Source organism: Chanos chanos, chromosome 7 (assembly GCF_902362185.1).
Source record: "Chanos chanos chromosome 7, fChaCha1.1, whole genome shotgun sequence".
Classification (NCBI taxonomy): Eukaryota; Metazoa; Chordata; class Actinopteri; order Gonorynchiformes; family Chanidae; genus Chanos; species Chanos chanos.
The window spans coordinates 46778739-46791238 of record NC_044501.1 but is presented as its reverse complement, the minus strand read 5'-3'; the positions used below and the strand labels follow the sequence as shown (position 1 = coordinate 46791238).

Here is a 12500-nt window from a genome sequence, read left to right as displayed (position 1 = left end):
ACCCCCTCGCTGCCTCTGAAAGTCAATTGACTCATCCATAACGTTGACCCAAACGCCAGGCATGACGCTGACCCAAACGTCTCTGTGATGGAGCGTTAGCGGTGATGCTCAGATTGAAGCGTTTCTCTCTCTCTCTGTCTCTCTCTCTCTGGGACTCAGGCACATCTGGTGCTGAGGCAGATCACGTTTGGCAGGACCAGCGGACTGCTAGAAAAGAAACTACACGCTGCACACAACATCTGGCCACTCTGGGCGTCAGTCACACTACTGTCCTCCTTTTTTCGCCTGCCGTTACCATGGGAACTGCAAGAGAGGCGTCGGCCCTCGTTCTGAGCGCGTGTCGGCAGGCAGGTGATGGTTCGGTGGCGTTTTTGGATGTGGCGACATGCCCTCTGCGTTACACAGGGCAGTGATGTACCGAGCAGCTCCACTCAAATGCCAACGGAAAGGCCACTTGTTTATTTACTATTACTCAATAACAAAAAGAGTCGAAGTAGGTCAACAGATATAAAACAATGATTTTCTGAACTTTCTAGGGGTCAAATTAGTCCCCCATCAAAATCATATACCAACCTAATAACAATAATAATAATAATAATAATAATAATAATAATAATAATGATAATAATAATGATAATAATAATAATGAAAATCTTCATAGATGCATGCATCACAATTACTGTGCTGTTCCTGACTGCACTTTCAGGCCAGAACACTTTCATTCAGGAAAATTACATAATGAATAATTTTTCTGAATCAGTGGTAACCAAACCCCACAACCCAAATGAAAACCACAATCCTCAACCCTAACCCAAATGACAACCACTATGCACAACCCTAACCCAAATGACAACCACTATCCACAACCCTAACCCAAATGACAACCATAATCGACAACCCCATGACCCAAACGACAACTACACCCCTAACCCTAAACCATAACCGTGTGTCTTGTCATAGACTCATGTAGCATGTCATAAAAATGCTTAGGTTTTCAGTATATCAACAGTGATTTTTTACTGATATACCAGAACCAATATTTATGAAATAAAGGTGTTGTACAAATAAAATTTATGAAGATAATGAAGAGGAGGATGACAGCAAAAGGACAACAACAACAACAACAACAATAATAATATTAATAATGATGAAGATAATGATAATAATTAATGACAATAATACCACTCGTGGGTTCTTGGCTGCCTGTGTGCAGGGGCAGAGAGAGTTGTAGAAATCTGATGATGGATGGATATCTTTGTAACACAGGTTCCAAGCGGGCCTTGATGGGCCTGTTTATCACCCCCCTCCCCTCCCCACACACACGCACACACACACACGCACACACACACACACACACACACACACACACCCCATCTATCCTCTCCATGGTGTTTTCATTCTCACCCTGAAACCTTCCTGCTGTGTGTTACATGACAAATGACCAACATCTAACCACACAATGTTTTTTTTTTTCTTACCCTGTCTACTGTCTACACCAACTGCTTTGTTTTCTTCTACTCTCTCCCTCTCTATCTTTGTCTCTCTCTCTCTCTCTCTCTCTCTCTCTCTCTCTATCTTTGTCTCTATCTTTGTCTCTCTGTCTCTCCCTCTCTGTCTTTGTCTCTCTCTCTCTCTCTCTCTCTCTGTCTCTCTCTCTCTATCTTTCTCTCTCTCTCTCTCTCTCTCTCTCTCTCTCTCTCTCTCTGTCTGTCGCTCTCTCTCTCTCCCTCTCTCTCTCTCTCTGTCTCTCTCTCTCTATATCTCTGTCTCTCTGTCTTTGTCTCTCTCTCTCTCTCTCTCTCTCTGCCTCTCTCTCTCTGTCTCTCTCTCTGTCTCTCTCTGTCTCTCTCTCTCTCTATCTATCTCTCTGTCTCTCTCTCTGTCTCTCTCTCTCCGTCTCTCTGTCTCTGTCTCTCTCTGACATGCACATGGACTGCTCCTTCTCTTTTTTGACCTTTTGATGTGCTTCATAAAAACATTTTTTGTTTTGTTTTGTTTTGAGGGTCTTATGGCATGGTGTGGCTACCTTTTTTCTTTCCAAAAGCACGTCACAATTTTTTAGCAATTTCATCGGTTAGCCACCTCCGCATTCAAATCCTTCTTTCACAAATATCATCATCATCATCATCATCATCATTTTGCTGTTTCTGTGTGTTGCTTGACACATTCAGATTCCCTCCTATGAGAGCAGGAAGGAAGAGTAAATGAATAAATAAAAGATAAATAAATAAATAAATAAAAGATAAATAAATAAATAACAGTTTGCATGCGTCCTGATCACTCATCAATGTAGCTGCTAATGGAGAGTGACTTGATGAACATGCCGATTCATCATCATTAATTTGGGTGGGTGGGGGGTGGTGGGTGGTGGGGGGGCGGGGGGGGGGGGGGAGGCTGGGATTACTGCCTCAGTTCGTCGTGTGAGGCCTGTCCCGAATGATTCATTTAAACAAACAGCACTACATCAAAATTAGCTGTGACTGCTGATACGTCCATCTCATTGGTGGTTTGGGCAGACAGATAATCAGACGTTCGACGTGAGGTAAAGGGGGGGGGGGGGGCGTGTGTTACACAACACCCCGAATAAGCTCCGTGCTGCTAAACAAGCGCCCATCGCTAATGCACATGGGTTAACACTAAAACACTGAAGAGCTGAGGTAATTAGGCTAGCGAGGGGGAATGGTTTTGGTGTGGGGGGGGGGGGGGGTGGGGGGTGTTAGATGGTGGCTCCTGGTGCGATATTGATTAGCGTTGCAATGGGGGTGAGAGTGGGGATCCGTGGCTAGTCACAGAGTTTCACAGAGTGAGAGTGCCAGCCAGGCTCTTTTGGCTGTTCAGCTGGGAACTGGAAACAAAACAAGTGAACCAGGGCAAAGCAGGAGCAGCAAAAGCATTAATCTATAGCTGTGTCAAACGCTGTTGAATAGACTGGGGCTCACTGGCAGTCTGCCTGCCTGTAAGTCTGCACTCGCCTAACCCCCCCCCGGAAAATTCACTGCCAAAGGCCTCTCCCACAGACAGCACCCCCCACCCCCCAAAACACACCACAGCATCATCCAGAACAGAGCCCTGGGAAAACCCGAAAGCAGACGTCTGGAGAAGCGTCCCCATCAAAGACACCCAGCTGGAGTACAGAGACAGGGGTGGGTGGATAGATAGATAGATAGATAGATAGATAGATAGATAGATAGATAGATAGATAGATAGATAGATAGATAGATAGATAGACAGATAGAAACTCTGAAAAACTGTTGGAATGTAACTTCAGCGCTGAAACAGCAGTCTAGAAAACTTTGGAGAAAACAGGTTTTGGTATTAAAAGAGAGAGTGAAAGAGACAGAGAGAGAGAAGGAGAGAGAGAGGGAGAGGCAGAGTGAATGTGCAACTGGAACAATTCACTCGGTAAGGTGTGTTAAAAGAAGCACAGTTCTAGAAACTTCTACTGATCATAAAGGGAAAACAGGGGACAAATGAACTTTTCACCGGTGAAGACGGATATGAACGGATATAAACGGATAAGAGGGGTTTGGAAATGAAGCCATTTCCATAACTGAGCCGTGTTTTTGACTGCAGGAGGAGACAGAGAGAGAAAAGAAATCTAGCGAAGACACAAATGCGCGCGTCTTCTGATGTGATTTCCTGGCCCAAACTCTGAGTGTTGAGGTGAGATAAACAGAGACCAATCAAAGGGGCAAAAACAGACCAATGAAACGGAGCGAAGAGAAGCAGACAGGCGTCTGTCTGCTAAACACACGCTCCTCACTGAGGCAACACAGAGAAACCAATTAACACAGCGGCCAAAGAGAGCAGACCAAGAATTCCATTTCCAGTCATAAAACAGTGGTGTTTCCAAAGGAGAGCTGGCCTACACAGGAAAGACTGGGTCTCCTTTTTTGTCTTCCCAAATTCTGCTCGCAGCATGAGGTGGGATGTTCTTTTCCCTCCTGAATAACGCTCTTCTCCAACCTGGATCAGGCTGTCTCAATACTCCAGCAGACAACACACACACACACACACACACACACACACACACACACACACACACACACACACACACGCAGACACACACAAAAAAACAGCTTCTCAATACTCCAGCAGCAGTGAGAACTATTTAAATCAGTCAGGGAGCTGCAGGCCTGACGTTCTCTGGTGTTTACCATTCTGTCACTGCTGCACCAGACTCTCAGGGTGAGAAAGGGATTGTTTTCTATTTTCTCACACACACACACACACACACACACACACACACACACACATGCAGACACACACAAAAAAACAGCTTCTCTCTACTGCTGAATAGTCACACAGTTTCAGTTCTCACGCAGGCACAATGATTGTCGGGACTGATACATATCATTCTCTCTCTCTCTCTCTCTCTCTCTCTCTCTCTGTCTCTCTCTCTCTCTCACTCTCTCTCTCTTTCACTCTCTCTCTCTCTCTCTCTCTCTCACTCTCTCTCTCTCTCTATCTCTCTCTGTCTCTCTCTCTTTCTCTCTCTCAGTGAGGCAGTCAGGTTGGTTAATGGGGTAGGGAATGGGCAAATGGTGGAGAGTGGTCAAAGGTGGTTTTGGACCGAGAATGTGCTTAGGCTGTAAAACACAATGCGTAACACAAGTTCACAAATATCACACACACACACACACACACACACACACACACACACATTGCAATCAGAGAGCTGTATCCATGACTACCAGGGAGAGAGTTGTGCGTTCGCGTTAATGAGCTCAAGGATGTCACGGCGTCGACAATTAAAGAGTCGACGGGAGAGCTAAGAGCGTTAAACTTGTCTAAACTTCAGCCCAGAAACACTCGTTCACTCACTCGCCATCCTCCACTCATCCTCCCCCCGTTTCTCTGTCTCTTCATTTTCTCTCTCCCTCCTCTCTGTCTGCCTGTGTGGAAAACCGAACCCTGAGATGATAAGCAGCTGATTTCTCCTGATGAGACACGGATGGACGGCGTGGATTTGGATTCTTGTTCCATTGGAAGATAAATAATGTTCTGAAATGACACCGGCTATTGCAAACATGACACGATGACGCCGAAACAAAGGACACAGCAGATAAATAAACAAAGAAGGAAAGAGAGAGAAAAAAATCCACCCTTTTGTCACACACTGATACCTTTATACCTCTATGCAAATGAAAACAGCTGCACAGTTCACTTTGAAGTGTCAGCACATCCATACCTCTCTCTCTCTCTCTCACTCTCTCTCTCTCTCTCTCTCTCTCAGCAGCAGGTGTCATACCAACAGGGGGAGAGGGTGAGTCTGAAATTTTCACCACTAGCCTTTTTCCATTCTCCACCGATAAACCCACGGAGAGAAATCTTGGGGTGAGTCCAGCGCATTAAAATGGAATTAGAGTCTAAGTCAGCTCATCCTCTACTCCTGCACCTCAGACAGAAACACGGACGTCAGAAAAAGACTCCCTCTCTCATACACACACACACACACACTTATCTGAGATCTGAGTCATAAAGCTTCACTCCATATATTACTGTGTTTATATGAAGGGTTGAAATAATTTGGCTAACAGAATGGTTCACTCATAAAGACTATGCTTTTACTTGGGAGAAGTACGATATGATACGATACGATACGATACGATACGATACGATACGAAATGATATGATATGACATGTTAACTCCACAGTGCAGTCTGAGTCCTCAGGTAATGCTTTGAATGCTTTGAATTTCATTTGCAGTATATCATGGCTGTCCGAAGTTAGCTTTACATCACCATAAAACGTTCAGGACCGTAAACTCTCCGGTCTACATGCTCTGGGCATTCATAAATGACTGTATCACTTTGTGTTTCCTGCTAATCAAACCCTGTGGCCCTAAATATCTGCAGACCATTTCTCTGGCCGCGTTTAAACTGGTGTCTTGGGCTTTGTTCTGCTAATGCTGCTGGCTCTTTCTTTTTTTGTTGTTGTTGTTGGTTTTGTTTTTGTTTTAATCTCATTTCCATGAGGGAAATATCAGAGGAGCAGCAGTTGCTGCAGGCCTGTTTGGCGGAGACGGGGGGTCGGGGGGGTGGGAGCTTCTCTGTTTAAGGAAGACTAATCGTACATGCTGACTCGCTGGTATTTCGGATCCTCATTAGCAATGCACCAGAAGCTCCCCAAAACTCAGACAACTGAGCTTAAGTGTAACCAGGAGGGGAAACTATTGGCATTTTTGTCTTGGTTATTTATTTATCTATTTATTTATTTATTTGCTGCATCTGAACGCTGTGTCTGTGGCTGTGGAGCCTTCCCTGTCCCCTGCTGATCTCTGGCCACGCTGAATTCACAAAGCAATTTGACGTTACTCAGTAGAACTGCTCTTTGATTTTCAATGCTGCTCGCCAGCAACGAACTAACGCTGGAGTATTCTAATGGTCCAGACCAACAATAAACTAACACTGGGTTTTCCAATGGCCAGGGCCAAAAATAAACTAACACTAGGTTTTCTACTAGTCAATAATGGTTCCCAGGGAAAGAATAAACTAACCGTGGAGTTCCAAACATCGGGAACAACAGGAGGCGATTTGTACGGGGATGCCATCCGCCTTGTTAGCAAAATGACCAAAATGTATCCCCCCTTGTAAACCTGCCATTCCCCTATATACTCTATAGAGTAGTGTCACTGACCCCCCTGTGGGCCACTGGGCCATTCCCTCCTGTTAAAAAATAACAAATCAACTACTGAGGAGTACTGATACACAAACCAGACAAACAACGGAGTAAGACTGAGGCCACAGACAACTAGCTGTCTTACCTCTGTCTGAGCAGGGACGTCAGACATTTCTCGAGCGCGTTTAATTCTTTCCAAAACACATCAAAAACACATTGTATGCAAATGGAAATTTTGTTCCGTAGCTGTCTCAAGTGTTTGATGTTTCTCTGTTCAGTCTTTGTGTTTAGGAACCTTAACCCTCAGAGTGCAACAGTGCACTGGGGAACGTTGACTCATTATCACATACTTTGGAGCTGGAGCTTTGTGTTAAATGGTACGGTGTGCCTGTTATAAAACACATACTGTTAGCACTGAAGGGATAAAACACACTGTCGCCCCTAGTCTGAAATTAGAACGAACGAACGCTGAATTTGTTTACACGTAAAGATGTGCCCCATCAGACCGTTAAATCATAAACAATATTAAAATAAAGTGAGACTGCATTAATCTGCGTGTCTGTGTCTGTATCTGTGTGTGTGTGTGTGTGTGTGTGTGTGTGTGTGTGTGTGTGTGTGTGTGTTTGTGTGTCTGTGTGTCTGTGTGTGAGTTTGAGTGTGTGTGTGTGTAGAAGGGTGAAGATGTGGTGAACTCAGTAGTAGACCATTCTCCACTGATAAACGTACAAAAAAGTGAAGTCTTAAGGTGACTCTAGTGCATTAAAATGGAATTAGAGTGTCAGCTCATCTTCTACCTGCACCTCAGACAGAAACACAGACGTCAGACCCACACACAAACCCTCTCTGATCTGTCTCACTCAGGCTCATGCACTGATCTCTGTTCTCTGTGGAAATGAGGTATTTTCTGTTCTAATTGAAACAGGTTTGGGAAGAGCAGAGAAGGGTGTGTTCATTGCTGTTTTCTCCTGACGTTAGCGTTTCCCCTCGAAGCACAGACACTTGGCTAGTCGCAGTGGAAAAAAAAAGCTCTCCTGGGTCTTTTAGGTGCCGTTTAGTCCTCGGAGTCAGAAAATAAACTGAGTTCGGCTCAAGTGGAGAGGAGAAAGTGCAGTATGGAAGTCATGCATCGGGATTCCAACTTATTTATCCACCACAGAACATCAAACTCAGAACTGTGTCTCACCTGGGAGAGAGGGGAAAGAAAATGAACACAAAATGTGTGTGTGTGTGTGTGTGTGTGTGTGTGAGAGAGAGAGAGAGAGAGAGAGAGAGAGAGAGAGCGTGTTTGTCTTATTGGCTTAGAGGATGTGCAAGTGTGTGTATGTGTGTGTGTGCGTACCTGTGTGTGCATGTGTGTGTGTGTGTGTGTGTTTACTTAAAGATTTGCTACACCTTGTCTTCTTTTGTGACTATCAAAGCGAGTTGTTCTAACACATACATTATAAATCAAACCTGAGAACTGAAGAAAAACAAAACAACAACTTCATCACTTTCTTGCAATAACAAGCAGGAGACAGAACCTCCGTGCTCACTGGAGCGGGTGTTTTTAATGACAGACAAACAGGACTCTGCTAATATTCTCATAAACATGACATTCACAAAGAACAAGTCATCCAAACTGTTGTGCTGGGTTCGCTTTGAGCTCCATCCAAAAACCCCTAGCTAGAAAAATGAGACCCAGCCAAGTCAATCATAGCATCTTCACGAGTAGAGAATATGTTCTCTCTCTCGCTCTCTCTCTCTCTCTCTCTCTCTCTCCAGACTGGGAAGTGCCAGAGGCATCTGTAAAGAGAAGAGCTACAGTCTCAATTTATTTTTAAATAATGAGTAAAATTCATAAGTTTTTTTTAATGTTTTATTCCTCTTTCAAAAGCATTTCTCTTATCTGTTTCTCTTCTCTTATTTTCCTCCTTGCTCTGCCCTCAACCTTTGATTCAGAACTGATGTTCATCTTCACAGAGGAACTATAACAATGCTCATTTTTTCTCTTTGTCTGCGTCCTGTTCTTTCACCGTTCCATTCCACTCATCGCTCTCTCTTCCTCTCTCTGTCCCTCCACACTGACAGGCTTCGACCGCTGGTGTTTAGATTCCATGTTCAGGCTGAGGCTGTTAGCTAAACGACGGACAAAGGCCTCCAGACCTGCATGTCAACCGCACACCCACAGAACCCTGTGGAAGCCTCACACAGCCACAGCATCTAAATCTCTCTCTCTCTCTCTCTCTCTCTCTCTCACTCTCTCTCTCTCTCTCTTTCTCTCTCTCTCTTTCTCTCTCTCTCTCTCTCTCTCACTCTCTCTCTCTCTCTCTTTCTCTCTCTCTCTTTCTCTCTCTCTCTCTCTCTCTCACTCTCTCTCTCTTTCTCACTCTCTCTCTCTCTCTCACTCTCTCTCTCTCTCTCTTTCTCTCTCTCTCTCCCTCACTCTCTCTCTCTCTCTCACTCTCTCTCTCTCTCTCTTTCTCTCTCTCTCTCTCTCTCTCACTCTCTCTCTCTCTCTCTCTCACTCTCTCTCTCTCTTTCTCTCTCTCTCACTCTCACTCTCTCTCTCTCTCTCTCTCTCTCTCTCTCTCTCTGATTTAAAGACTTCTCATCCATACACACCTACCCCCTCATGTCACTTGATACAAGATGCACCATACTGTCCTGTTTACTCAGGTGCAACATTTGGGGAGCGATGTTTATTGGCAGCCGATCTTAAAAAAACGTGTAGTGTTTGTTGGAAAAATAAATGTAAGTCCAGGTACAGATTGGTCATGGGACCTGACAGAAACAGAAACTGTGACGTATGGCAACAGGATGTGATTATGACAGAAACCGTGAGGTATGACAACAGGACGTGATTATGACAGAAACCGTGAGGTATGACAACAGGACGTGATTATGACAGAAACCGTGAGGTATGACAACAGGACGTGATTATGACAGAAACCGTGAGGTATGACAACAGGAGGTGACAGAGGTTAAATACTGTGTTACGTAAGAGCTGCCCACAGCACTGTTTTGGAAAATACAGTAAACGCAAATAGTAGCTGTACGCTGCACCATTTCACTCAAACTGTTATTACTTTTAATATTATGTAATATTGTAATTTTAAAAAAAGTATATATATGTATGTTTATTGAACTGTGGTAATTCAGGAAGCAGCTGGGTCTTGCTGTCGGACAGGGAAATGGTTTGTTTGCTGTCGGACAGGGAAATGGTTTGTTTGCTGTCGGACAGGGAAATGGTTTGAGTGTTGTGGGATGAGAAATCTAAGTTAACAGAAATGGCGGCTGCATTAGCTGTGAGAGAGGTCCGGTTTCATGCTGATGTGTATGTGTGTGTGTGTGTAAACTGGTCTAAAGAGAATTTAAGAGTCGTCGGTGTGAGCGAAAGGGCCAATATGATGGTAACTGGGCTGAATTTAGCCGTGAAAGAGAAATGGTGCACTGGAAATCTGGTAGAGGGAGGGATATTTACTGGTCTGAAATGGAAGATTTATGTCTGTAGTCCAGGGTGCCACATGGGATTCTTCCCTTTTTTAAGCTCTTTACAGGAATTGCTGAATAGGCAGCAACGTTTGTGTGTGTGTGTGTGTGTGTGTGTGAGAGAGAGAGAGAGAGAGAGAGAGTTCTATCACCTCTGTTTTAGTGACAGTAGATATTAGAGTATGTGTGATCTGATGTGTGTGCCTGTGCGCGTGCATGCGTGTGCGTGTTCTTATAATCAGATGTGTGAGGTCTGAGAGGAGCGTGATTAAATCAGACAATCTCTGTCCCTTCTTCACTCACCTCTTCCCTCCTCTCCTGCACTCCTCCTCTGTTTCCTGTCTTCAGGTTCACCATCCGCCCACACCCCTCCTCACAATCCCTCTCTTCCACTGCTCTTCTCCTTTTCTCTCCTCTGACTTCTCCACATCTCTAAAACTCCCACTCAATCTCTCTCTTCCACTGCTCTTCTCCTTTTCTCTCCTCTGACTTCTCCACATCTCTAAAACTCCCACTCAATCTCTCTCTTCCTCTCTCTCTCTGTCTCTCTCTCTTTCCCTCTCCCTCTCTCTCTCTCTCTCTCTCTCTTTCTCTTTCCCTCTCTCTGTAGTTTCACATTAGTTTCATAATGACCTTGTGTTTCCCTACACATATGCAAATGAGGCCTAATAAGAAAACAACACAGAGTTTGTTTAGTTTGTTGAGTCTCTCTGCTTTCAGATCATGTTTACCTGGAGCCTTCAGAGCGAACCCTTCAGCAGACTCATCTGTGCTGGGACTCAGACAGAGTTGTAAAAGGCAAGGGACGGATTTGAAATAGCATTTGTTCTGCCCGGCTTTCACGGGCCATTTTAATACCAGCGCAAACTAAACCACAAACTCTATCTGTTAAACTGTTTTAAGCACGACAAGTATAATGGCTAATATGTCGTAAACAGCAAGACTAAAATACAGCACAATCTTTCTCCTGATTCCAAAGAAACCATTCACGAGGAAATCTTTTCCCAAAAACATTCTGTTTTAGAGCACAGCGTGGGACAGAGACTTAGTGTGAGCTGGCCGAACAAACAATTCTACAGAAGCTAAATAAATACATAAATAAATACATAAATAAACAGTACTACAGTGATTTAAATCTGAGTTCTAGAGCACACCTAGGGGACAGGCTGTCAGTGTGTAAAATAAAAGGGCGACCTTATAAATGGATATTGGTAATAAGGACTAAAAATAAAAAGAATGAAAGTGTTAAAGGCGGCCTTGGGAGCAGTGCCCCTGGGGAACAGAGCCAGTCCACTGTGTGTGTGTGTGTGATATTGAATAGTGCTAAATGAGTCTAGCCAAGTGTGTTGGTGTTAATGATATTTCTTGTAAGGGTGTTACCTTTGTGTGTTTTGGCTGAAGATCACACTGCCAGTAACACACACCTACAGACACTGAACGCTCAGATGCTCTGAGACATCCATGCCAGAGCAAAAGGATTACATATTGACTCATTAAATTATATATTTTCTACTAATTGCTTTTACAGGAAAGAACAGGACAGCAGGAAGCCTTAGGAGACAGAGTTACAGGATGGAGTTTAGTCTTAATTACTCTCAAAATGAAGGTATGTTGATTTCTATGTTTCTAACGCCGAATGAAATCATGAAGCATGGGAAGTGCTCTGAAGCCCCTCCTCTCAAAGACACCTGAGACGAGGTGAGACAGGTAAACACACACTAAATCCTGAGACGAGGTGAGACAGGTAAACACATGCTAACTCTTGAGACGAGGTGAGACAGGTAAACATACGCTAACTCCTGAGACGAGGTGAGACAGGTAAACACACGCTAACTCCTGAGACGAGATGAGACAGGTAACCGCACACTAACTCCTGAGACGAGGTGAGACAGGTAAACACACACTAACTCCTGAGACGAGGTGAGACAGGTAAACACACGCTAACTCCTGAGACGAGGTGAGACAGGTAACCGCACACTAACTCCTGAGACGAGGTGAGACAGGTAAACACACGCTAACTCCTGAGACGAGGTGAGACAGGTAAACACACGCTAACTCCTGAGACTAGGTGAGACAGGTAAACACACGCTAACTCCTGAGACGAGGTGAGACAGGTAACCGCACACTAACTCCTGAGACGAGGTGAGACAGGTAAACAAATGCTAACTCCTGAGACGAGATGAGACAGGTAAACACGCGCTAATAATAATTATAATAATAATAATAATAATAACAATAATAATGTGTTTATAAATCTTTGGAGCTATGCGACACTCTTTTATAGATGTATGGAGTGTGACACCCAGGCTGTGGGGATGAATGAGGAGAAGAGGACAACTACTGACAGCTGACACATAGAAACAAAGAGAAAAGAGAGAGAGAGAGAGAGAGAGAGAGAGAGGGAGAGAGAG

General features: G+C 44.3%; 1 protein-coding gene across 5 annotated transcripts in view; it reads right to left on the bottom strand.

Moving 5' to 3' along the window:
- Nucleotides 1-12500, bottom strand: part of nrxn2b (neurexin 2b) — a 543549-nt gene that overhangs the window by 378966 nt on the left and 152083 nt on the right. The gene's annotated exons all lie outside the window — the stretch shown is intronic.